This window comes from Amblyomma maculatum, chromosome 3 (genome assembly GCF_055883805.1).
Source record: "Amblyomma maculatum isolate TAMU_Amacu chromosome 3, ASM5588380v1, whole genome shotgun sequence".
NCBI lineage: Eukaryota > Metazoa > Arthropoda > Arachnida > Ixodida > Ixodidae > Amblyomma > Amblyomma maculatum.
In genome coordinates, this window is record NC_139346.1 from 81,565,426 (window position 1) to 81,588,239 (window position 22,814).

General features: G+C 44.6%; 2 long non-coding RNA genes across 2 annotated transcripts; both read right to left on the bottom strand.

The window, feature by feature from the left end:
• Window positions 1-11,444: 11,444 nt before the first annotated feature.
• Window positions 11,445-15,046, bottom strand: LOC146195106 (uncharacterized). Its single transcript, XR_014705535.1, has 3 exons — window positions 14,985-15,046; window positions 11,888-12,107; window positions 11,445-11,627 (listed from the first exon to the last, which is right to left on the bottom strand). It is a non-coding gene; the product is annotated as an uncharacterized LOC146195106 (long non-coding RNA).
• Window positions 15,047-16,725: 1,679 nt separating this feature from the next.
• LOC146195107 (uncharacterized) lies at window positions 16,726-18,807 on the bottom strand. Its single transcript, XR_014705536.1, has 2 exons — window positions 18,588-18,807; window positions 16,726-16,823 (listed from the first exon to the last, which is right to left on the bottom strand). It is a non-coding gene; the product is annotated as an uncharacterized LOC146195107 (long non-coding RNA).
• Window positions 18,808-22,814: the final 4,007 nt, after the last annotated feature.

Here is a 22,814-nt window from a genome sequence, read left to right on the forward strand (position 1 = left end):
TCTCGTTGTTTCCTTTATAGGCGTTTTGTCTTAGCTGGCACAAATGTTGGTCATTCCTGTTTAGATGAGTCTTCATTTGTAATTATTTTGTCAGTTTGAATTGGTTCGTAGAATACCACAGAATTCGTTGTGACAATGAGTAAACCAATATCTGAAGAAAGCAAACGTCTCAGTAGACACATAAAGGAAAAGGTTAATAGGGCAACAAAACGACACTCACAAATAGGCACAAATAGACACACAGGACAGGCGCCGACTCCAACTTCTTTCTCGGAACACCACATGCAAACTTCTTCAACATCCAAATGCTCCCACAAAGTCAGCAACATATGCATAGCAATTTAGGTCTACCCTACCTAATGACATTTAACAGTCGACCTTCCCAACTATACAGCGAGAGAGATGATTCACTAATACATTTTGAACCAAGTCTTTTTATATATACGACGCTTCTAGCAGCTCACGGCCAAGGCTATCCCTGCTCCTGCCTAAAATATTGCTGACTTTGTGGGAGCATTTGGATGTTGAAGAAGAAATATGCATGTTGTGTTCCGAGAAAGAAGTTGGAGTCAGCGCCTGTCCTGTGTGTCTATTTGTGCCTATTTGTGAGTCTCTTTTTGTTGCTCTATTAACCTTTTCTTTTATGTGACTACACACCAACTAGCCCAGCAATCAGTTTTAATTGTCTCAGTAGAAGATAAAGGAGTGTAGCGTGTACTTCTATTAGGACAGCTCCGCCTTGTATTAAGGCAAAGCGGTTACGTGATTCGAATAGGAAACGTAGGTTGTGCCTGCGAGGCTCTACGACCGAATGAGAGAGCGGGTGACGGTTCCGTTTCTCGATCCAGTCCGGTTTACTCGATTGCGGCCTAGATTCTTGTCGCACTTCTTCCCGCGCCATATAGCATTTTGTTAGCGCTCTCTACCATTGGGGGTGTAGCTCAGATTCTGGTCCATCACCATAATCATGCATTAGAAGGAGGCCGGGAGCATGACGCTTACCTTTCACGTCTAGCATGGCGCTAGACGTTTCCAGCATGCCCACCTCCATCATCATTTACGGGCTCGACTTGCTGCGAGGGTGGCTTTTCCTCGGCCCTCCTGTCCGCCGCGATGTTGGGCCGTTGCTTGAAAGGAGGTCTCCTGTTCAGGGTCGCTTTCATAGGCGGCTCATCGTCGTTCTTAAGGGTCTGCTGTTCGCTCCCGTCTCCTGCCTTTGTATGGGGGCGTTTAGGTGCGCTGCCGGCGCTCGTTGACCGACCGCCGTTTCCCGTAGCAATGGTCACCTTCGTCGCAGGCTCCAAGGAACCTGCGTCTTGAAGGGGTGCGTTCGCGTTCGCAGACGCCACTAGCACCCAGGCTGCCGACTCTTGTTTTCCTGTGTCATCACCCGCCTCTTTGCCGGTGATGTTCGGTGCTTCCACATTGACGGATGCCGCAGAGGTTCCAGCGTCTTCGCTTCCCTTTGCTGCTTCCTCGGCCTCGACAACATCCATTACATCTTCAGGCGTCTCCTCTCTCAGAGCGGGCACTGTTGCCGCAGCGTAGGTGCGGACACAATCAACTTCCGTGTGTCTAAAGCGTCGGCAGCGAGAACAACGCGGTACTTTGCACTCGCGTCGTACATGGCCACAACCATGGCAACGTAGGCACTGCATAGGCCTTCCGGGAACGACGACGAGGGCCAGCTCACCTGCTACCCTTATTTGATGGGACAGGTCGTCTGCCTTCATCCCGGCCTTCAACTTGAGAAGTACTGACCTCGTTGTCGAGCCTTTCTCGCTGACGCCCTGGACGCGCCACTGTTCTCGAGTGACCTCAGTCACCTTCCCGAATGCGGCGAAAGCCGTGCGAATGTTCTCGTCTGCGACACCGTGTATCATCCAATGTAGTCTGAGTCGGACTTGCTGGTCTTGAGGGTCGATAATAACACACCGTCGTCCCTTTACTTTCAGCTCTTTCAAAGTCACAATACGCTTCGTGGCTTCAGCAGTCTTGAAGGTGACAGCCCACACGTGATTAACTTGATACGCCCCCAAGGCTACAACCTCGGCGAACGCGTCGGTCTCGGCGAGTGCATCCCGAAAATCTTCTACGCGGTAGGGCCTAGCTCGAACGTCACCATGCAAAAAAACCTGCAACGCTCAACGTACGAGGGTTGGCGGGTAGAAGGAAGCAAAGCCAAGTACTTCGCCTTTTAACAGAGCAAAACATAGACGTGCTAGCAGTACAAGAAACTAAAGTGGAGGGAGAGGAGGAGATAGGGAGCATGGCGCAGCGTTTCATGTCGCGGTACAAAGTGGCTGTTAGTCACGCAGTGGGCACGTCGGCTGGGTGCCTTCTTCTTGTCAATTGGTTGCCAGGACTTATAGTGCAGGCCGTGATTTCGTCTACGTGCGGAATTTTGATTGTTTGTGACCTGGTTTTGCATAGCAGTGAATGGCGCATTCTCTGCGTTTATGCACCAAATGCAGCTGAAGACAGGCTCATTTTCTTTAAAAACATCGAACGATACTTAGATTCAACAATGCAGCTGATAATTATGGGTGACTTCAACTGTGTTTTAAGCGCCCGAGACAAAACCTCTAACCGCCCCTTTAAAGATGCAAGCACCGATTGTTTGTTGCAGATGATTGCAGAGTTTTCATTAGAGGATGTTGCTGAGTGCTTGGAAGGAGCACGCAGCGTGCAGTACACCCATTTTCAGAGTTCTAGTCATGCTCGACTTGACCGAATTTATGTATCGTTGGATGTGATAACGAAGTGTAAAAATTATTCTGTTATCCCAATGTCATTCTCCGATCATTGTCTGGTAAAATGCACTATAGGAGCTAGAAGCCCAAGCAAATGTTTTGTGTGGGACCTTTGGAAGCGGAATTCCAAACTTTTAGAAGACGATAACTTAATCGAAATTATTGTACAGAAGCTAAATGAAATAAATAAACGACCTAACAGCAGCATTGGGGAGCAATGGGAACTGTGCAAGCAAGAAATTAAAATGAAAGCGATAGAAAGAGCCAGCTGTATTCGCCATAACGAAAAGCGAGAAGAAGCAGGCCTAAGATCAACATTAAAGAAGTTAATAGCGCAGGAGTGTAAGGAGCCGGGGGCTTACAAAGAGGACATCAGAAAGATAAAGAAGAAAATAGAATTATTAGACGAGGACCGATATCGACGCGCGCTCGTTCGCGCCAGGGCCGAAAGATGGGTCGCCGGTGAGACGGCCACTAAGCGCGCTCTGGGTCTTGAAAAAGCACAGGCTCATCGAAATGACATAACTGAAGTAGAATGGAATGGAAGCCTCGTGACAGATAAGAACCACATTGCACGTGCGTTCTTCGACTATTATCAGGAGCTGTTTGCTTTTCGGGACATGAAGTTGGAGACGTTTAAGCAGGTGTTTCTTTCCTCCTTGCCACGACTGGATGCCACCACAAGAGAAAAGTTAGAGCAGCCGATTTCCGAAGACGAGGTTGAAAGCGCCATTGATAATCTGAACCCAGGAAAATCGCCTGGGCCGGATGGTTTGAGCGCAGCCTTTTATAAAGGACTCAAGCTAGATCTGTCCCCATTGTTAGCTGCAGTATTTAACGATGCCTATGAACTTGGTGCACTCCCTCCTTCGTTCGCATCCTCACATACTGTGTTAATTCCTAAGTCAAACCAAACAGAGAAACTAAAATTTGTGACGTCATACAGGCCTATTTCTCTAACAAATGTCGATTACAAAATACTGATGAAAGTTCTGGCAGCTAGGCTACAGACAGTAATGAAACATATCGTTGGTTCCCACCAGACGTGTGGTATAAAGGGCCGGTCCATTATAACAAATATTCATAAGGCGAGGTGCGTGCTGGAATGTTGTGACGTTGCTTGCGCGAGGGTCGCGCTTCTTCAGCTCGACCTAGAAAAGGCGTTGGACTGTGTTCCACATGATGCATTGTTTGCAATATTGGATTATATCAATGTCGGTTCTATTATCAGAGAGGGCGTAGCCCTGGCGTACCGAAACTGCACAACGCGATTGATTGTTAATAAAGTATTAGGGGAACCAATAAATGTGTGGCGTTCGGTACGTCAGGGTTGTCCCCTCAGCCCTCTTCTATTCTGCATTTATATCGAAACTTTATGCCTGTCTATTATGCAAAATCCATCTGTTCAGGGCTTTCAACTGTACAAGTCTGAGGTGAAACGTTTGGCGTACGCTGATGATGTGGCAGTGTTTTGTGCGAACAAAGAAAGTATTTGCGCCGCAGTTGAAGTTGTGAAAGATTTTACTGCGACCACAGGAAGTCCAGTAAACTGGGGAAAGTGTCTTGGCTTCTGGCACGGGGCGTGGACATCAACGCCTGACTTTTTTGCCAACGTTACATGGGTTACAACACCCGTGAAGTATTTGGGTGTACCTCAAGAATTCTATGAAGACAGCAAGCCATTTTGGCGCGCCCAAGTTCAGGAAATACGGGAGAAGGCTGATAAGTGGAAAGGAGTGCCGCTGTCTATCTTTGCACGAGCTACTGTGTGTAATCTATTTTTTTGTTGCCAAGGTGTGGTACGTCATGCAAGCACTTCATTGTTCTAGGTTGAGTGTTCAAAAGCTACACCGAATCTTTGCTGTGTTTGTATGGGCATCAAGCTGGGAAATATGTAGTTGGGATAACCTGTTCCTGCCAATTAAAGACGGAGGTCTCGGGCTTGCTCACTTTTTTGTGCGCCAGCTTGTAAACAGATTTATTTTCTTTCGCGACGTCACCGACCCCTTTTTGCGCACTGTGCCAAGTGAGGCTTGCGCGGGTGTTGCCCAATTTCGTTGTTGCCACGGAAAGCATGCCAGGGCGTCTTTCTAGTTTTTTCAAAGAGGTTGTCAGCAGTGTTCGAATTCTGTCGGCTTGCTTCTCGACAGAATACTTAAGTTCAGTGAAAAAAAAAGAACCTGTATAAAGCTGTTTGTGACGACTTCTTCTCTGTTCCTGTGTACAGAGTCTTGTATAGCGGCCGTCTACGTCAAGACATACTGAAACGTGTCAAAAGAATGCCAGTTTCTCCTGGGGTAAAGACGTTTTTCTTTAAGTTAAATACAGGAACAATATCGGTACAAACTTTTTTTGAAAGCAAGGGCTTTTATCTGCCATGGGGTTCCCTTTGCTTAATATGTAAACAGCCAGAGACCATAGACCATGTATTTCTGCACTGTTGGGAGGGCGTCTATTTTTGGGACGTGCTGCAACGAACTGTTAAAAAAAAATTACCATTAGACTCATACGGGATTAGATTCCTGCCAACTGAAAATAATGATGGAGTTCCACTTGATACGGTTATGCCAATAGGCCTGCACAGTCTATGGCGGTCCAGAATGGCGGGTTTTCACTGTGACCCTGACGCCCGCCCTGCAAGGCTCTACTTCCGCGAGAGTATACACGCATTGGTTGAAATGCACAAATTGAAGACCACTGTGCCAGACTGGATTTCAAGAGTCGAACCACTATGCGAGCTGAAGGAATTTTAACTTGACAAAGGCAACTCGTATGAGCCTGCCGGCTTCTGTATTAAGTGTCATGCTTGTGGTAACCGCTCTGCTGTGAGCATTCTGATTGTAGCGCGTTTTTGTTGATTTTGTTTTGTGTTGGTGATGACCGGCAATAAAGAAAAAAAAACTCGTGGCTGAGTGGTAGCGTCTCCGTCTCACACTCCGGAGACCCCGGTTCGATTCCCACCCAGCCCATCTTGAAAGTTGCTTTGTATTTATGAAGTGCATGCCGGGATTTATCGCTCACGGCGAACGCCGCCGACGACATCGGCTTTTCTGCGACACGAGCTTCTTAACGCTACCGCGTTAATAGGCTTCAACTACCTCAAGCAAATCTAGAATAGCTTTGGATGTCGTACAGAGTTGTATCTTTCAGGAACTGTGTTCTTTGGGCTGCAACAGACATGCATGCTCATTGTTTCATTTAGTATCTTTGGCAACTAAAATAATTTTCGCTGCGAGGAAGAGGAGAACGTGAGCGTCATATTTATGGAGATGGCGAACAGTTGACAACACGAACAGTTGCACCAGGGTCAAAACGGGACTTCTCGGCTAGAGGTGAGGAATAACGAGAGGCATAGTCTCCGCGGCGGTATAAGTAGCTGAACTGACGAGATGGCGTGTACCAACGACTGCGGTAGTGACGGAGGATGTGGCCAACATGTGATCTAGTAATCACTTGGGGCAATTGTCAAGGGTACGCTGTTCATTCAGATTGCGGTACCGATATCGGGGCGAGAAATGGTGTTGGAGGAGGAAGCTGCAACCACTGGAGGGTCAGGTCCGGAATTCACAGTGTCCGTGACGCGGCCGAGACGTATGCCCATATTCGCAAAATCCTGACGAACAATAGCTTGAATGAGGGATATGGAAGCTAGGGTATTGCCTGGCGTATGCGATAGGGAGATTGCTGGAGTCATTGCCTCACGTTCCTGGGGGACGAATCAGGTCAAAGTGCTTTCGTTTGTAGGCGGCGGAGCTAGCAACCGTGTTCGGCAGCCCGTCGAAACGGTGAAAAATGCGCCTTTGTTTAGATTGCTCTGAACGTCGGCACACATACAGCACAGAGTCCACGGTAGAACAATCCGTGCACAACGGGAGGTTGAAGGCATCGTCGGTAATGCCTTTTTGTATGTGTTGACCTGCCTCAGACATGGCTTGGTCGACTTTGTGTCACAGACGCAGGATGTCCTGGATGCAAGTCAGATACGACTCTGGAGATATCTGGGCACAAGACATGAACTCTATCTTGGTAGCGAGTTGGCGGCCAATAGGCTTACTGAACATATCGTGGAGCTTCTGCCTGCAAAGGTCTCATGATGTCAGGTCATCTTCATGAGTTTCAAACCACACCCGCGCTGTCCCAATCAGGTAGAGGATGATATTCGCGAGCATAAGTGTGAGATTCCACCTTTTGTGCTTGCTGACGCGTTCGTATAGGGCCAGCCAGTCGTCTACATCAACGTCGTCGGTCCCGCAATAGGTTCCGGGGTCATGGGGGTGGGCCATGGCGACAGCAGATGCAGCGGACATTGAGGGAGCGACGTCTGTAGACATTGTGATGGCACTGACGTGACGGTCGCTGCGGAGATCCAACTTCTCACAGGGGATCGAATGGATTCACCTCCACTAAGAGATGTTACGGCGAAGATACACAAGCGATACCACTTGCGTTGATGTTGTTGTGGTCCAAATAACACATGGTACATCCCAAAGAGGGGGTCGGCCAAGAATTGGATAGCAAAGAAAGTTTTGAAGTATAATTTCATTCAATAAAAAATAAAAAAATAAATAAAAAAGACAGTGCTTAGAGGGGTAGAGGAACGAAAACAAAAAGTGAAATAAATGAAATATAAATGAAAAGTAGCGACACACACGGGAGATTGACACTGGAATTGTAGAGCAAGTGATGCTGAAATATTTAGCAAGGCAAATTATTTGATTGCAGTAACAAATTTTGCATGGTGATAAAAACTGACCTGCTACTGTGTCCAAGAATGGTGGCGCCGAATGATAACAATATCGGACTACTAGCGTGGATGGCAGCTCAGATAATTTCATCCTCAGCGTCGTCGTTTTTATCGTTTCTAGGCAGTCTGTCGCACTTCATCGTCCTCTGGAGCACGACCAGCGAATACCTCTAGTAACAATATTTCCAGAAAAACTTTCTAACTACTCTTATGCTCAACTGTAAGCTTCGCTAATTTGGATTTTTTTTAGAGTTCCTTAGGGATAATCTTTACTGCGGCAGGTTTCAAATGCTATCTTCTAAAGCTCACCCAGATATATTCAATTGCAAGAATATGTGATAGCTAAGGCACCTGCCTGATACTCGGCTATTTATTTAGGCAAATGCCTAAGATGATGCCTTTCTTTCTTTCTTTCTAAAGAAAGAAAGAAAGGAAAATGGAGGCTAATCGTGTTGGCAGCATAAAAACCTAAATGGGCGCAACAAAGGTCATAATTCTACACTGAAGAATTGGTTACATAACAATGACAAAATTGCAATGGCAGACAAAATGATGCAGTGTCTTCATTATCACTCACTGCATGTTTCTAATGGGTAGTACATCTATAATGGGTTATCCGTATAACGGTAACTGAGCAACTGTACGATTTGTTGATATTACAATACTGTGTAAACAACGGAAGTAACCTTGCATTCTCATCAACGCCGAGATTTTAAGGTTAAGTCTAAAATCAATAATGGAAAAGAAATGTTAAATAGTTCCGCAAACGAAAACGTGCTCGCATGGCTATATTAATTCAGAATTTCATTTTTGGCGTATTCGACGACATCCGTTCAGAGGTATTTGTTATCGCACTTACATTTTTATGTAAATATTGCTTGCAGCTTACATCACTAAATAACAAGAATAATACAGCATTGAGGGCACTTTGTATCTGAACCATCATCATAACCATCATCATCATCATCAGCCTGACTATACCCACTGCAGGGCGAAGGCCTCTCCCATATTTCTCCACTTAACGCGGTTCTGTGCTAGCTGCATCCACTTGACCCCTGCGAACTTCTTAACCTCATCCGCCCACCTAACTTTTTGCCGCCCCCTGCTACGCTTTCCTTCCCTTGGAATCCAGTTTGTTACCCTAAGCGACAATCTGTTATCCTCTCTTCGCGCTACATGTCCTGCCCATGCCCATTTCTTCTTCTTAATTTCCACTAGAATGTCGGTAACCTGATTTATTTCTCTGACCCACTCTGCACGCTTCCTACCTCTTAATGTTACCCCTACCATTTTTCGTTCCATAACCCTCTGGGTTGTCCTCAACTTAAGTAGAACTCTCTTGGTTAGCCTCCACGTTTCAGCCCCATAGGTAAGTACAGGTAAGATGCAACTGGTATATACTTTCCTCTTTAGCAATACCGGTAAGCTGCTAGTCACAATCTGTGAGTGTTTGCCAAATGCGCTCCATCCCAATCTTATTCTTCTTGATACTTACTTTTCATGGTCCGGATCTGCGGTTACTACCTGTCCTAAGTAGACATATTCGCCTACTACTTCCAGTACTTCGCTACATATTGTAAACTGCTGTTCCTTTCCGAGGCTGTTGAACATTACCTTAGTCTTCTGCATATTGATTTTCAAGCCTACCTTTCTACTTTTCCTGTCTAGGTTACCAATCATTATTTGCAGTTCATCCCCCGAGTTGCTTAGCAAGGCAATGTCATCAGCAAATCGCAGATTACTGAGGTATTCTCCATCTACCCTTATTCCTAACTGCTCCCATTCCAAGTCTCTGAATACTTCCTCTAAGCAAGCTGTGAATAGTACTGGGGAGATTGTGTCTCCTTGCCTAACACCTTTCTTTATGGGAATTTTGTTACTTTCTTTATGCGGAACTATGGTTGCCGCGCAGCCACTATATATATCTTCCAGCACTTTCACGTAGGGCTCGTCTACTCCCTGATTACGCAATGCCTGCATCACCGATGAGGTTTCAACTGAGTCAAGTGCTTTTTCGTAATCAATGAATGCTATGTATAACGGCAGGTTATATTCCGAGCATTTTTCTATCACCTGATTGATGGATGGATATGCTCTATAGTAGAGTACCATTTCCGAAAACCTGTTTGATCCTTTGCTTGATGGCAGTCTAATGTTGTCCTGATTCTATTAGCGATTAGTGTATCTGAATAGTTTGGGTATATGTAAACAGTTGTCATTTTTAAACGAAATAAAAATGAAGTCACTGTAGAAATGAGGATTGGCTTTGTGCATCAAGTCTTGATGACGCTACAGGGCAACCAAATTGCGGGCTCTGCGGGACAACACCTTGTAGTCAACGTTTGAATTGCTTAGCCTTAAAGGAAGGAAAGAAGCCAACATTCGGCGAGGCCAAAGAAAGCGTTGGGGATGGTACATTTATGTCTTTTTTTAATGTTTGCTTAGATAATCGCAGAAACTAGTAATGTAATGTGTTTATGGGAAAGATAATTAATCACAAGTAGAAGAAAAAAACAACGTGCCGATGGTGGGAACCGAACACACGACCTCCGAATATCGCGTCCGGTGCTCTTCCAACTGAGTTACATCGGCCGCTGTCCCCCCTGCTACTTGATTTTGTATTTATGTTGTCTGTATACGAACCTTGAGAGTGTTCACCAGCGCCACCCTCAGCCATAGCGGCGGACGTAGAACGTCATTTGTTACCATCAGTGTCACCTAGAACGTGATCAAGAGCGAGGGCGAAAGCTGTGCTAGAACCCGCTTACGCTACCTACGGCCCCGTAAGCTACAAGCAGATCAATTAAGGGGAAATGAGGGTGCTCGTTATAATACATGAAGGAAAGAAGCCAACAGTCGGCGAGGCCAAGGAAAGCGTTGGGGATGGTACGTTTATGTCTTTTTTTTAATGTTTGCTTAGATAATTGCAGAAACTAGTAATGTAATCTGTTTAGGGGGAAGATAATTAAACAGAAGTAGAAGAAAAAACAACGTGCCGATGGTGGGAACCGAACACAAGACCTCCGAATATCGCGTCCGGTGCTCTTCCAACTGAGCTACATGGGTTCAGTTCCCACCATCGGCACGTTGTTTTTAATTCTACTTGTGTTTAATTATCTTTCCCCTAAACAGATTACATTACTAGTTTCTGCGATTATCTAAGCAAATATTAAAAAAAAGACATAAATGTACCATCCCCAACGCTTTCCTTGGCCTCGCCGACTGTTGGCTTCTTTCCTTCATGTATTATAACGAGCACCCTCATTTCCCCTTAATTGATCTGCTCGCCCTTAAAGGGTACGCCAGCAGACCTCTCCACGACCGTCGAAGAAGGGCAGCCGAAGACTACTCGTGGACATTCTACAATTAGTTCCTTTCTTAGTGCACCGGAGATGAAAGTTTCCCTGTGTTGCAAGCACTGCGTATGCATATATGTACTTGTAAAAAAAGATACGCTTAGAATAAAAACAGGTGCTTACCGCGTGGTCTTGTGTGACTAACTGCATTTGCGACATTTTTCTTCCTTGTCGTCAAGCAGGAGCTTAAGAGCGTTCAACGTGGAAAATGGCTGAAGACAAAAATGGTAACACTGAGACGTGTCAAGGCAACAGAGTTAATAATTGGTTCACAGGAAAAGAAAGGCGCTGTATCCCTTATAAAAATGGGAACATCCTTTGAGTTCAATGTGAACTCAAAAAAGTCAGAAGGAAGCAACTTCCTCTGAACTGAGAATTGGCTACTGATTTTGAATTCACGGTGAATTAACTTTCTCTGACCATCCTGTGAATTTCCTGTGAATTTCCTTCGAGCTCCCAGTGAACAGACCATTGTCAGTTCGAGTTGAGTTCACAGGCAGTGGCCAATTATTGGTTCAAAGGAAGTTCAAAGGAATGATGACTATGGGATATTTGGTGGATGTTCGAAGGAAGTATGTTCAGACTGAAACATTTGTTTGTATGAGCTTATATTTATTTGAATAGATGTACTTCCTCTGTTTAGGCCTTGCAATTAGGCCTGCTTTCGAAGACCCTGCGACAAAAAATCGGATCACTGCCCACAATCCCAGTGCAAACATGCGCAACTGCCGGTGACCACCTTGGCCAGTACTCCATTGAGCAAGCAGGTGTAGGCTGCAAAAAAAAAAAAGAAAAGAAAAAAAAAAACATTAGAAGCATGACTGCAATGAACAAGCTAGAGTCCATCCAGCCTTCCTTAGCTTTTGTAAATTAAATATACAGAGCACGGACAGTGTGAGCGTCATGCAGGCACCACAGCATTATGTATTAAGGCAAGCATTATGGCCCTGACCATCACTGAAAAGTCAGCTGTTTGGACAATATTTCAGAATGCTCTTGCATCACATGCACAGGCTATGAGCTCGAGGACTTACAGATAACAGCATCCAATTTTTGGCAGTCCAGTGCCTTTTTTGGAGCTTCTTCCTTGCGGGCATTGCAGACACAGCCATAGAGTGAGCTTTCTTCGAGTTCTTCGGGTGAGAACACAACCCGCACCAAGTTACACGCAAACTTTGTTGCTTGATTGCCTGCACTGAGTTTCATACGGCCAATCAACTGCTGATTTACCATAATATTGCTGCCAATGTGCACCTGCAAGAACAAAAAGCAAATATTAGTACTATGACCAGTATTGTAACATAAAACAATATTCCTTGATATGCAATAAGAAAATGAAGGGGCTTTACAAACAACAAAAAACTTAGACCAGCTTCAGAACATTCAAAGAAACCCCAAAACGCATAATTAAGGTCATTTATTTGCAAGTAAAAATACACATTCAAGAAGCCGTACCTTAACGTGTACAACAATGAAGGCATACAAAAACTATTGGATGTTTTTGACACCTTCCCGAGCGGTGTTTTGATCTAATTTTGAATGATGCCAAACATCTTTTACATTTTTATTAGCATAACCTGACAATTCTGTACTATGTATTTAAGGTAACTAGCCAAAAAGAGGGTACATAATGCTCCGCAAAGGATTGAGCGCTAATAGTGCATTGCTATAGCAGAAGAAAAAACAAGAAATAACAGATTTTTTAATGACATAATTTATGCTTGCATTTCAACAATAAAAAAAAAAAACAGATTTTAAGTCAGAAAATAAAGGGAGTTACTCATCATTAACATTGCAAAGGCCATTAAAAGCCAGTTTAGACAGAGCACAGTGCCCACATTGTCACCTCCTGTTTAAAAATACTAACATCCTTTTCGTACATCAGAAGCTCTACCAATTAAAAAAACTGCCAATGAAGGTTTAGTAAAAGCATGCACTCCCTGCTCTGTATGTGCTACTTTGAGGCAACATTTAGTTTCCAGCTTGCACAGGTAGCTTTCATAATTTAACCCCTCAAGCGCTTTGGACAAGCAGCTCGTCCTTGTAAAGCTGCCCTCAAGCCATTTTGGACGAGTGTAGCTTGTCCTTGCAGGATAGATCCTCACCCTGAGAGTTTTAGGCGAGTACAGCGCTCCTCTGTGGCTTAGGTGATGCGCCATTTGACAGATGGCACCACTGACCCGTTAACTGCTTTTTGTTCTACCGCTTGAAAGCCTTTTAAGCAGCCTTAATGAGAAAAATGGTACCTGGTAGAGGCAACGCATGCACTGTTGGCCCGTCATCGCGGGAAAGAAGCTTTTCTTCATTGCCATCCTCGCCATCCGAAGATGGCTCAGACACCAATTTTTGCATTGTTATGGGAAGCGAAGACAGCAGTGATGACATGAGTAGTTCTTCCGACAAAGATGATGACAGCTCAGACGATACTATTGCGAGTTCTGTGTCAGTGGATGAAAATTGACATTCCGATGAAACCCCCTGGGCTTCCATTCTTGGTCGTCCCTTGTAAAACATTTCCAGTTACCTCGCTATATGTTACTCGACTAGATTGCTGCTTATTGGCGGGCAGTTGATTTTTCACGTAATGAGCAATAAACTTCACTGCGCTCATTTGACTTAGTTTCTGGTTCAAATATTTTTGTCTCGGATACCTCCTTTTTTATTACACTACCAATAGAAACCAGCAGTAAAAATAAAAACTAAAGGGACACTTAAGCTCCGCCTTTAAAGGTATGATGCGACCAGTGTAGGCTACCACCCAACATATAAAGCCCTGCTTTAACCAAGCTGTGTCAACATGTCTGCGTAGCCTAGGTGTAGCAAGCCTGACTCAGCATTGAAGAGCACTGGAATGTTGATTCGTATTTCACCTTCCCACCTCAAATGAACTACCGGAATTAGCAGCTCCTCCTAACTTTTGGATATCATGTGGTCTCGTTAAGCCACACAAATCATCGAAGAATGTGTGTTCGGCCATGCCACTTGCCAGCGCCATGCTCTTGATGTTTCATTCACAACACAGACAACAAATTTTCATGGAATGGGGCCTTTAACGATATCGTAATTTTCAGCAATTTTAGCTAGAAATCTCGAAATAGTGCTCAAGGGGCTAAAGTGAAATTGAACTATTGTTGGATCAGCTTAAGAAGCCACAACTCCTTCTCAAAGGAGACCCTCCTGGCAGTACCATGGTGGTTAACTGCCTTTGACTTGCCAGAGTGACATTGCAGGTGGCTGTCAGGTGCAAGTGGATTATCTGCACATTAGCTTGAATACCATGATGACTGGCCCAAGTCGCTAAAATGACTGATTAGAGGAGCACCAGCTGCGTCATTCGAGTTGCAGTGCAAAAAGATGGCCTTCCAAGATCAATAACCTAAGAAATTGCTGAATATTAAACAAGCTAATGGAAATCTCTTTTCTGATGAAAAGGGCTTTGCTATAGCCCAAGCGAAGTATGCTCAACAGGAAGCGTAAACAAAAGTAACCTTGCACTTCCGATCACTACAGCTTTCACAAAATCTCTTCCAAATCAAAGTACACACGAATGAAGTAACAGTCACTAAAATGAAAGGAAGCAGTTGGGATTTTTTTTCATGGTTGTTTTGACGAATTTAAGAAAATAGCACTGTCTGTCTTTTGTCGTTTCTATTAAATTGACATTCATTTAAAATATCGTTATGCTACTAATTATGCAGTCTGTGAGCCCAGCCTCATAAAGAGCATCCCGGCCACGGCAGCCGCTTTTCAGTGGAGGCGAAACGCAAGGTGCCCGTGTGCTCTGTGTTGTCGGTGCACGTTAAAGAACCCCTGGTGGTCGAAATTTCCAGAGCCTTGCACTACAGTATCTCTCATAGATTGAGTCGCTTTGGACATTAAACCCTAAGAGCCAACCAATCATAAAGAGCATTGCTTCGTGCCTATCTATGAATTCAGTGACTGCTGACTTCATTCACATGGATAATGAGCTCCTCGTTTCCCTGTCCCTGCACACTTCTCAATGGAAGTGCATGACTTGTGGCAGTGCTATCATAAAGCTAGAACCAAGTTCTTGTGTGACCCTTAAAAAAGTTTCATCGAGAAAGGCAGTAATGAGGACAACCATGCAGACACTAGACTAAAGCAACTAACCTGAGCCTCGGTTGGCGGCACAACTGCTTGTGTTGTACACGCAGCATTATTAACGGATTCCGTCAGCTCATTGACCAGCTCAGCAACATCTGAAAAAAACAAAAAAGGAAAGCTTAAACAAAACATACTATTTCATCACTAGCAGCAGCAGCCCATGTAACATTCACCCCAGGAGAAAAGCCTTTTCTTTGCCCTTGACTGCATGACCAACCCCTTTCTGTCACCAAATGCGCCATTCAAAATTTAGCTGCTTGACACTGGCATCACTCACGCACTCAAGGCGCCCTATCAGCGGTACATAATCTAGGGGATGCTGATAGCAATTGATGAAGCCAATGCTGACATCCCACTTCTGATCTCTTTGTTCGCTGTGGAAATGCCTGGATTGAATTAACTGCGGAGGACGTTGTAACTACAGTGCAACTGACGGGAGCTGCTATTGTTTAGAATGAATTCATGGGTGCGGATGATGATGCTGAGATAGCTGTGAGCGCTTTAACAGAAGTTAGTCAGATCACATCCCTGAAACAGTTTGCAAGTAGCAAGGGCCTTGAAGAGGTCAGCATGCAATATACATGTATGGCGGCAGCAATACGCCATACATTTGGACAAAGGCTGACACTCGAGTGTGTAGCTGATACTCGATAGCCCATGCTTCACCTATCTCGTGTCTGTCTTTCGTGTCGACATTTGCTAACATGGTGTAGTGACCGAGTTAAGTTAGGCAGATTGCTGAGCCAGGTGCCGAGCTCGCACAAGCATAAATTTCCTGTTGTGAAAAAAAAACCACCTAAGTGACCAAAATAGCACAGGAAAATGAAGCGCATGCCATAAGGACTCCAAGGTCCAAGACAGGACGAGGCCACATATGATAATTTCATACAAATTTAGATTTTTTGGTGTCCCTGCTGCGCTCATTCTAGATGCACCTCATCATTTGCAGGAGACTCTGAGGTTAAAATCTGAGGGAATCGAGGGTTCCATTCAATACGCCGTCCACAGTAATGCAAGAGCACCACAGACCTGCCGCAGCCGTCTGGCTACATCTTATACCCCATGAATGTGTTTGAACCTAATGCAGCTCTCCGGGTTCACTGGAGCGTTGTTGTCACCGACCACTCCAGAACAGAAAGGAACCCGATCCCGCGCCTGCTTTTCGGCCTCGGCTTGAGCAGCACAAACCAGCACAGGTGCTCACCTTGAGTGGCATTTGTTTACCATGCATTTTCATGCAGCTATCACATACGACAACAGGCTCAATCTCAGATGCATGCTGATCCCAAGCAATGACATGTGACACGCAAGTCACTGTAACACAAACAAAGCATGCTTGCAGAGCAGGCATGGCAGCAGTTCATCTGCTACGTGCACTGCAAGCATGGTGGTTGGTGGAGTCATGCAGCAGCGCCACGGTGTAGCTGAGCACTACTGTACACCACCTATAATGTGTTGCAAAGACAACTACAGGAAGAACACCGATCCTAATCCTCAGTGTAGGGGGAACCTTATTGCAGCAACATAATCTTACTGGTGCTTTTACTAGGACGTGCTACAGAGCAAGAGGTCTTGTTCATTTAAGAGTTAGCACTTGAATTTGTTATGCTTTACATAGCATCTGGTGACACAGCAAATAATTTCAGTCTCATAGCAATGGAGATCAGCATTCCAATGGCTTCAGAAAAAAGCGATCACATACCAAGCATCTGACGTGCTTCATCTCTTGCGGACTTATATTTCTTCATTCTTTTTTTTTTTTGCAGACTTCACTTCATCCTCAAGCTCCAGGACTCTCTTTTTTGCATCTGTTGGCTTAGACATTTTGTCACAGCTGCAGTTTTCCTGCAAAACGACATGTGGCAAGGTCTATTCACTAAATTGTATTTGCACTCAAATGCATCATACAAAAATTATTCAGTATAACGCATTGTGCAGATATCTGGTTCCACACATGAGATTAGCAAAATAGTGACCAAATGAAGACCACTGACAAGAGAAACGTAGCATGGACAATGTTTAGGGTTCAAAGCAACACTTCTTAAGGAGGAACATTAGCCCTTGAGCAAACCTTGGCACATAAAAGGACACGGTAATGTTTAACTGCGAGCTGACAACATCCAGCATCACTACTGCTCAAGTGGGCAGAATGCCCAGTTGAGCAGTAGTGGACAAAACAAAGGATGCATTTCCAGAAAAACAGTTTGAGCTCCCACGCATACTGTAAAACATAGTCACTCTGCTTTATGGTAGGTTCATGGTGTTTTATGTCCCAAAGCGACTTAAGCTATAGCTATGAGGGATGCCGTAGTGGTGGGCTCACCTGGGGTTTTTTAGTGTGCAAATGACATCATACAGTACACCGTCAACTTGCATTTCACCTCCACTGAAATGCGGCCATGAATGCTGGGATTGTACCCATGTACAGTCGTGAGCTTTATGAAAGGGAGCCCGTGGCAGACAACCTCGTCCTGAACTGGTGGCAAAGCGCAACGGCAGCATTGAAAATAAATTGGAGAGAGCGGTGCTCTTCCACCTGTTGGCCGTACCCTGTGCACTGGGAGCAACTTTTAGATCGGCAGCTAAAAATCATTGCAGCATTATGCTTTGAAGTAGGATGGACAGTTGGGCGAGTTGGTACAATTGCATAGTCGATGGAACAGCGCGAAAAGACGAAACACACTCTCTTCTTGCGTGCTTCGTCTTTTCGTGCTGTTCCACTCACTAAGCATTATGCTGTTGGTAACTGATATCACTGCTTGCCTTGCTACGCTCTGACCTAGCGACCCAGCGTAGTCTGGTAACTCAGGCAAACGCGGCAGCCCAGGCCACTGCGGTCTTGAAATGGCGACTCCATGCACTGCACCCCCCCCCCCCCACACACACACTTTTTTGTTTTCCTTTTTTTTCTTTTTGAAATAAAGTTTTCTCTCTCTGCGCGAAATCTGGAGAATGGCTGGTAGCAAAGAAAGGAAGCATGTTTGATGCTTCAATAAAAAGAAACAAAGAAATGAACATGAAAATAAATGAATCAGACAAAACGTTGGGCGCTTTTATCTGCTTAAACTTCAGTCGCCTGCAGCTGTAAAAGCGTCCGTTTCGCTGCTACGCTACCTGTTGTCTCGAAACGAGCACCCTGGGCATCTTTAAAACTTGTTCTAAATCAGCTTCAATAATCAAGGATCTGCCATTCTCTATGCCGCACCGTACCGAGACAACGGTGAGAACAAGATTTTTTTTTTCTTACGGAGCCCAAATTGGAAGCCTACTCCTGTTATCACGAAACACCGAGAAATGCCATTTGCTGTGTAAACAGGGAGAATCAGGTCCACGTAACGACAGCTGGCGCGTTTATTCTACTTATTTCCGCAAATTCTGTTCATTAGGCTTTTTTTTTATTATCATTTCACGTAATTCCCGGAATCAACTGTCTGTCTACCCCGTGCACCATGTGCACTACTGTCACCTGCCGGTTAACACAATGCGGTCGTAATGCGGGCATGTAAACGACTTCGCGACACGACTCACCGCGAGTAGCAAAGGAAGGTGTTTTCACCGGTGAACATTATTACGAAAACGAAAAAAGACAAGAGACGTTTGACTACTTACCCACTCCGAGGCTGAACGCAGGAGAGTACGACCTCTCCTTCCATTGGACATGTAGTACTCCTTGGTGCAGAATAATCTTCCAGTATTTTGAATTATCGACCAGTTTCGCCTGCAGTTCTTTTGATTGTAGGTTTCTTACGGGGTATGCGTACCACTTCTGAGCGGTCGCCCATTTAACCAAGACGTGATCGGCCATTTGCACTACTCACGCTGTGAAAACACGACGAGCACAACGAACGCGAACAATCAACTTCCTACAGTCATGAAACACATAGTGAAGTATGCCGCCGGCTGTTCTCACGAAAGCGATAGCGCTAGAGTCTCTAGCGCCATTTCGAACGAATCAAAATTTTAAATTCACTTTTGCAAATTTAACAAACTTTTAAAATAAAAACTATGATTAAAAAATAACCTTAAGAGTTAGTTTTTTTACTAATGATATGTGATGCGTAACAAACGCAAATAATTTAAGCAAATTATTGTCACTAGCAACGGCAGCGCTCTTTTTTTTTTGCGGCGGAATTCTTGTGGTGCGTGTCAATCTTCATTGGTTTTACTCAACGTGAGAACGTTGGTTTTACTGGCAGTACTTGGTAACCTCGGCTGCGTGGGCTTCTTGTGCACGATGGTACCGACGTCGCCGACGTATTAATTGCTGGTCTTTAAACTGTGATAGGAGGTAAACGAGCTTGACTTTCGTGAATAGTGTGACATCCGGCACTAGGCACATCGTGAAGTGCATTTAACCGCAGGCTTTTGAAGCCGTTATCGATGGTGCTGCGATAACCGTCTACACGTCGCCTACCTGTGGCATGCACTGGAAATGCCACCACGGTAAAAGCGTACTTGCGCGACGTCAACGTCGCGCCGTACAGAGGTGCACTAAATCACGACGGAAGCAGGCCGCGCTTGCTAACAGCGTCGCTGCGAGCCAAGCGTTGCCAGGCTGCAGTGCCGACCCAAATACTGAAGAACCCTACCAGCCCTACGCCGAGCTTCGTTGCGTACCGCGTCAGAGTGCAGAAGCAGCGGTCACAGATGTAGACGCCGTCTCGCGCATGCATCGCCATCGAAGCAGCGGGCTGCGAAAGCGATGAATTTGAACCACCTGGCATTCTTTAACATGTATGAAAATTCTTGAATGTGTTATATTTTATGTAAAAAAAGAATTCAGAGGGGCAAGACATAGGCCAAGTAATGCCACACACACAAAAATAAGCACAAGAAATGCGTGAAAAGAAAGTTATCTTTACACTTAAGGACAAAGGGAGGAAGGGGTGAATATTCTTGGTCCTTGTGTGGTGACTAAGAAGAAACTCGCGCTAAAAATAAGATCTAGCGCATGAAAAAAAAAAATAGCATGGATTCAAAATTAAATAAAAAAATAAAATGATGTTTACTTGCACAGCAAAGAAACGAATGCGATTGTGTATATTTTGATAAATGTATGATTGGTTTATTCTAAAAAGTTCAGAAGTTAAAAAAGTGCAAGGGATGCTCATGAAAGAAAAAAACGAGAAGTAGAGCTGAAAAGAGTGAGCTTCGTATGTTTTCACTTAAGAACAAAAAAAGAAGGTTATGATGCATAAAGAGTAAAGGGAACTTACTTCCTCTTTACTTGAGGACAAACGAAGGAAGGTCATTATTGGTGTTGCCAAAGAGAGCCAGTTTAAAAATGAGCTTCCTTCTGTCAAAAGAAAGGAAAGTCTCAACAAGGTGAGTTCAAAGGAAACTTCCTTTAGTCAAAAGAAAGGAAAAGTCTATAGGAAGGCTGTTCAGGAAGCAAAAAGGAAAAACAAAGGAAGTAAAAAGGCAAATTCCATTTTCATAAGGGATCTGTCACACTTGTTTCTGTATTCTGTTTCTGTAATACTTACAGTATTAAAACTTTTCATTTCAGTCAATCCATCGATCACATCCATCTACGGCGGCTGCTCAGGCTGAGAGAGTTAGGAGGATGACGGTTAGACCGACCGTCCAATCGTTTTTCTCCAAGCTTCACTTTGGTACCCTTCCCGTAAAAACGTGGCTTAATGATAAAGGTGTATTGGTACCTAGGACCCACAGCTGCACAATCTGTAAAAAACCAGAGGTTACGATGATGTTTTTGTAGACTGCTGGGATCCCGTTTTTCACTTGGATATATTACAAAGAACTTAAAAAAAAAGAACTACCCATTAATCCTTACGGCACCCCGTTAATACCCGTACAAAGTTACGAGGACCCATACGACGTAATTATGGTGCTGGGACTCTATAGCATTGGGAAAACGCGGATGGCATTTAGGCTCGCCAAACAAAATGTACGATTGGTCGGGGACAACTTTACTGAAAGTGCAACATTTTTTTGCACCACCGCGGCGGGCAATGCAATAGAATTCGATTGAAGTTAGAGGTGTCACGTGACACGTTTGTTCTACAGGTTGGCTGAGAGTATATTTGAAAATATTATTGGTTAAAATATTTCTCAGCAACGTACTCTCTGTCGCTACGGACTTGATTTGCTGCAAAACTCCTCTAAATATCTAGCTGCTGAACTAAAACCTATTTAAGAACCTTATATCTATGGCAGTTAGGCGTTTAGTCCCAATGGGAGTCTGAAACCGTGAACTGTCGAGACTATACCAGATTGGTTTTTGGAAGAAAGAACTCATTTTCTAAAACCCTGCAGCGTGATTAATCCGACATTTCTTTCCGTACGAAACCGAAACTGATCGCCAGGGATGCGCAGGAAAGTCACTACACAGGGGACGCAGTTGATTACGTTGACTCTCATTTCGAACATCAAGTGATATTGAGCCAAGTAATGTTCTTCAGCCTCTCATGTTACTGCAAGGAAAATGCAAGTTATTGCGAGCTACGCCGATGGAGTGAGATGGAGTGCATGCCGCCCGAGATTAGAGCAGGCAGTTCGAATCTGGCTCTGTTGCCACTGCATCACGCAATCAGCGGACGTCGTTTCTTTACCAAGCGTACTGCGCGCCTCTTCGCTCTCATTTTTAGTTTCTAACCGAAAGAAAAATCAGATTTATTTGCCCTCCAGCGCTTTTGAAAGTGAAATTCTCGTCGTACCAAATGCCGATATGGCATATTCTTGTTCGCGAATTCTGACCTTTATTAAAACTAATAATCCAACTTCGAGACTTAAGAAATCAATCATTGACTTTGATAATGTATTTGGATAATTAGATAAGCATCACAAAACAATCTGTCCACCGCGGTGGAGTTTCTTCCCGCAAACATTTTTTTTTTCATATCTTGACCTCACTATATGCTAAAGTCTTCAGTGAAACGCTCTGTATACTGAATGTGAATGTCGTACGATATGAATCGAAGTCGAGGATATGTCTTACTTTAACCTCTGGCAAAAGAAGTTCGGAGAAGTACAAAGATTTTTGATGCATTTTACCTTCGTCCTTACCGTCATGCTAATTTTTTCACCTGCTCTTTGCAAGGAAGCGTATGTCGCAGTAACCATCGAAATAGCACAGCGTTAAAGCCCGCAGATTGGAAAAAAATATCGCATGAGATTTAAAAATTTTCCCCCCTTTTCTTTCAGTGTGGAGATTATAGTGACTGTCCCGGCGGCAAGTGTACGTGTCTTTGCAGAGGAGATCGCCGCAGCATCTGCTTTGTCAAGGGCCAGGATTATATCTGCAGGAAACACGAGGAACGCCAGCCGTAGTGTTATAAAGTAGGCCAACAATGGCGCCGCCACTGCCAGGAATAAAAATTGCATTTCTGTTTTTTTTTTTAATTTACCGCTGTCGTTTGTGCCTGCGCTCTTTTAAATGTTTTATTTAATCACACTGAAGCATGTTAGGCTCTTACAAGAATGAAGACACTCACAAATATACAAAGATACAACTCATGAAAAAACTTGCAAATAATGGAAATCATGCCCAATGCGTCACTGTAGTATACGTTTAATTTGACAGATATTGAGCGCTTTGTGTTCGCTGTAGGCGGTGGTGGTGGTGGTGGTAAAAACATTTATTATAATACATAGAGGTACATACACTAGGTGGAATGCCTAGACAGGCACTTCATTGGCGTTTGCCGCAGCCCAGGCGCGCTGCGTTAAGAACTTTTGGGCCTCTAGTGTGCAGCAGCCGGACAGGGTCGCCTCGCAGTTCTCTCGGGTGGGTTTGGGGATAGGGGGCAAAGATGGGCTTTTCTGGCAGGCCCACACCATGTGGTAGGTGTCAGACACCTCCCCACAGTGCGA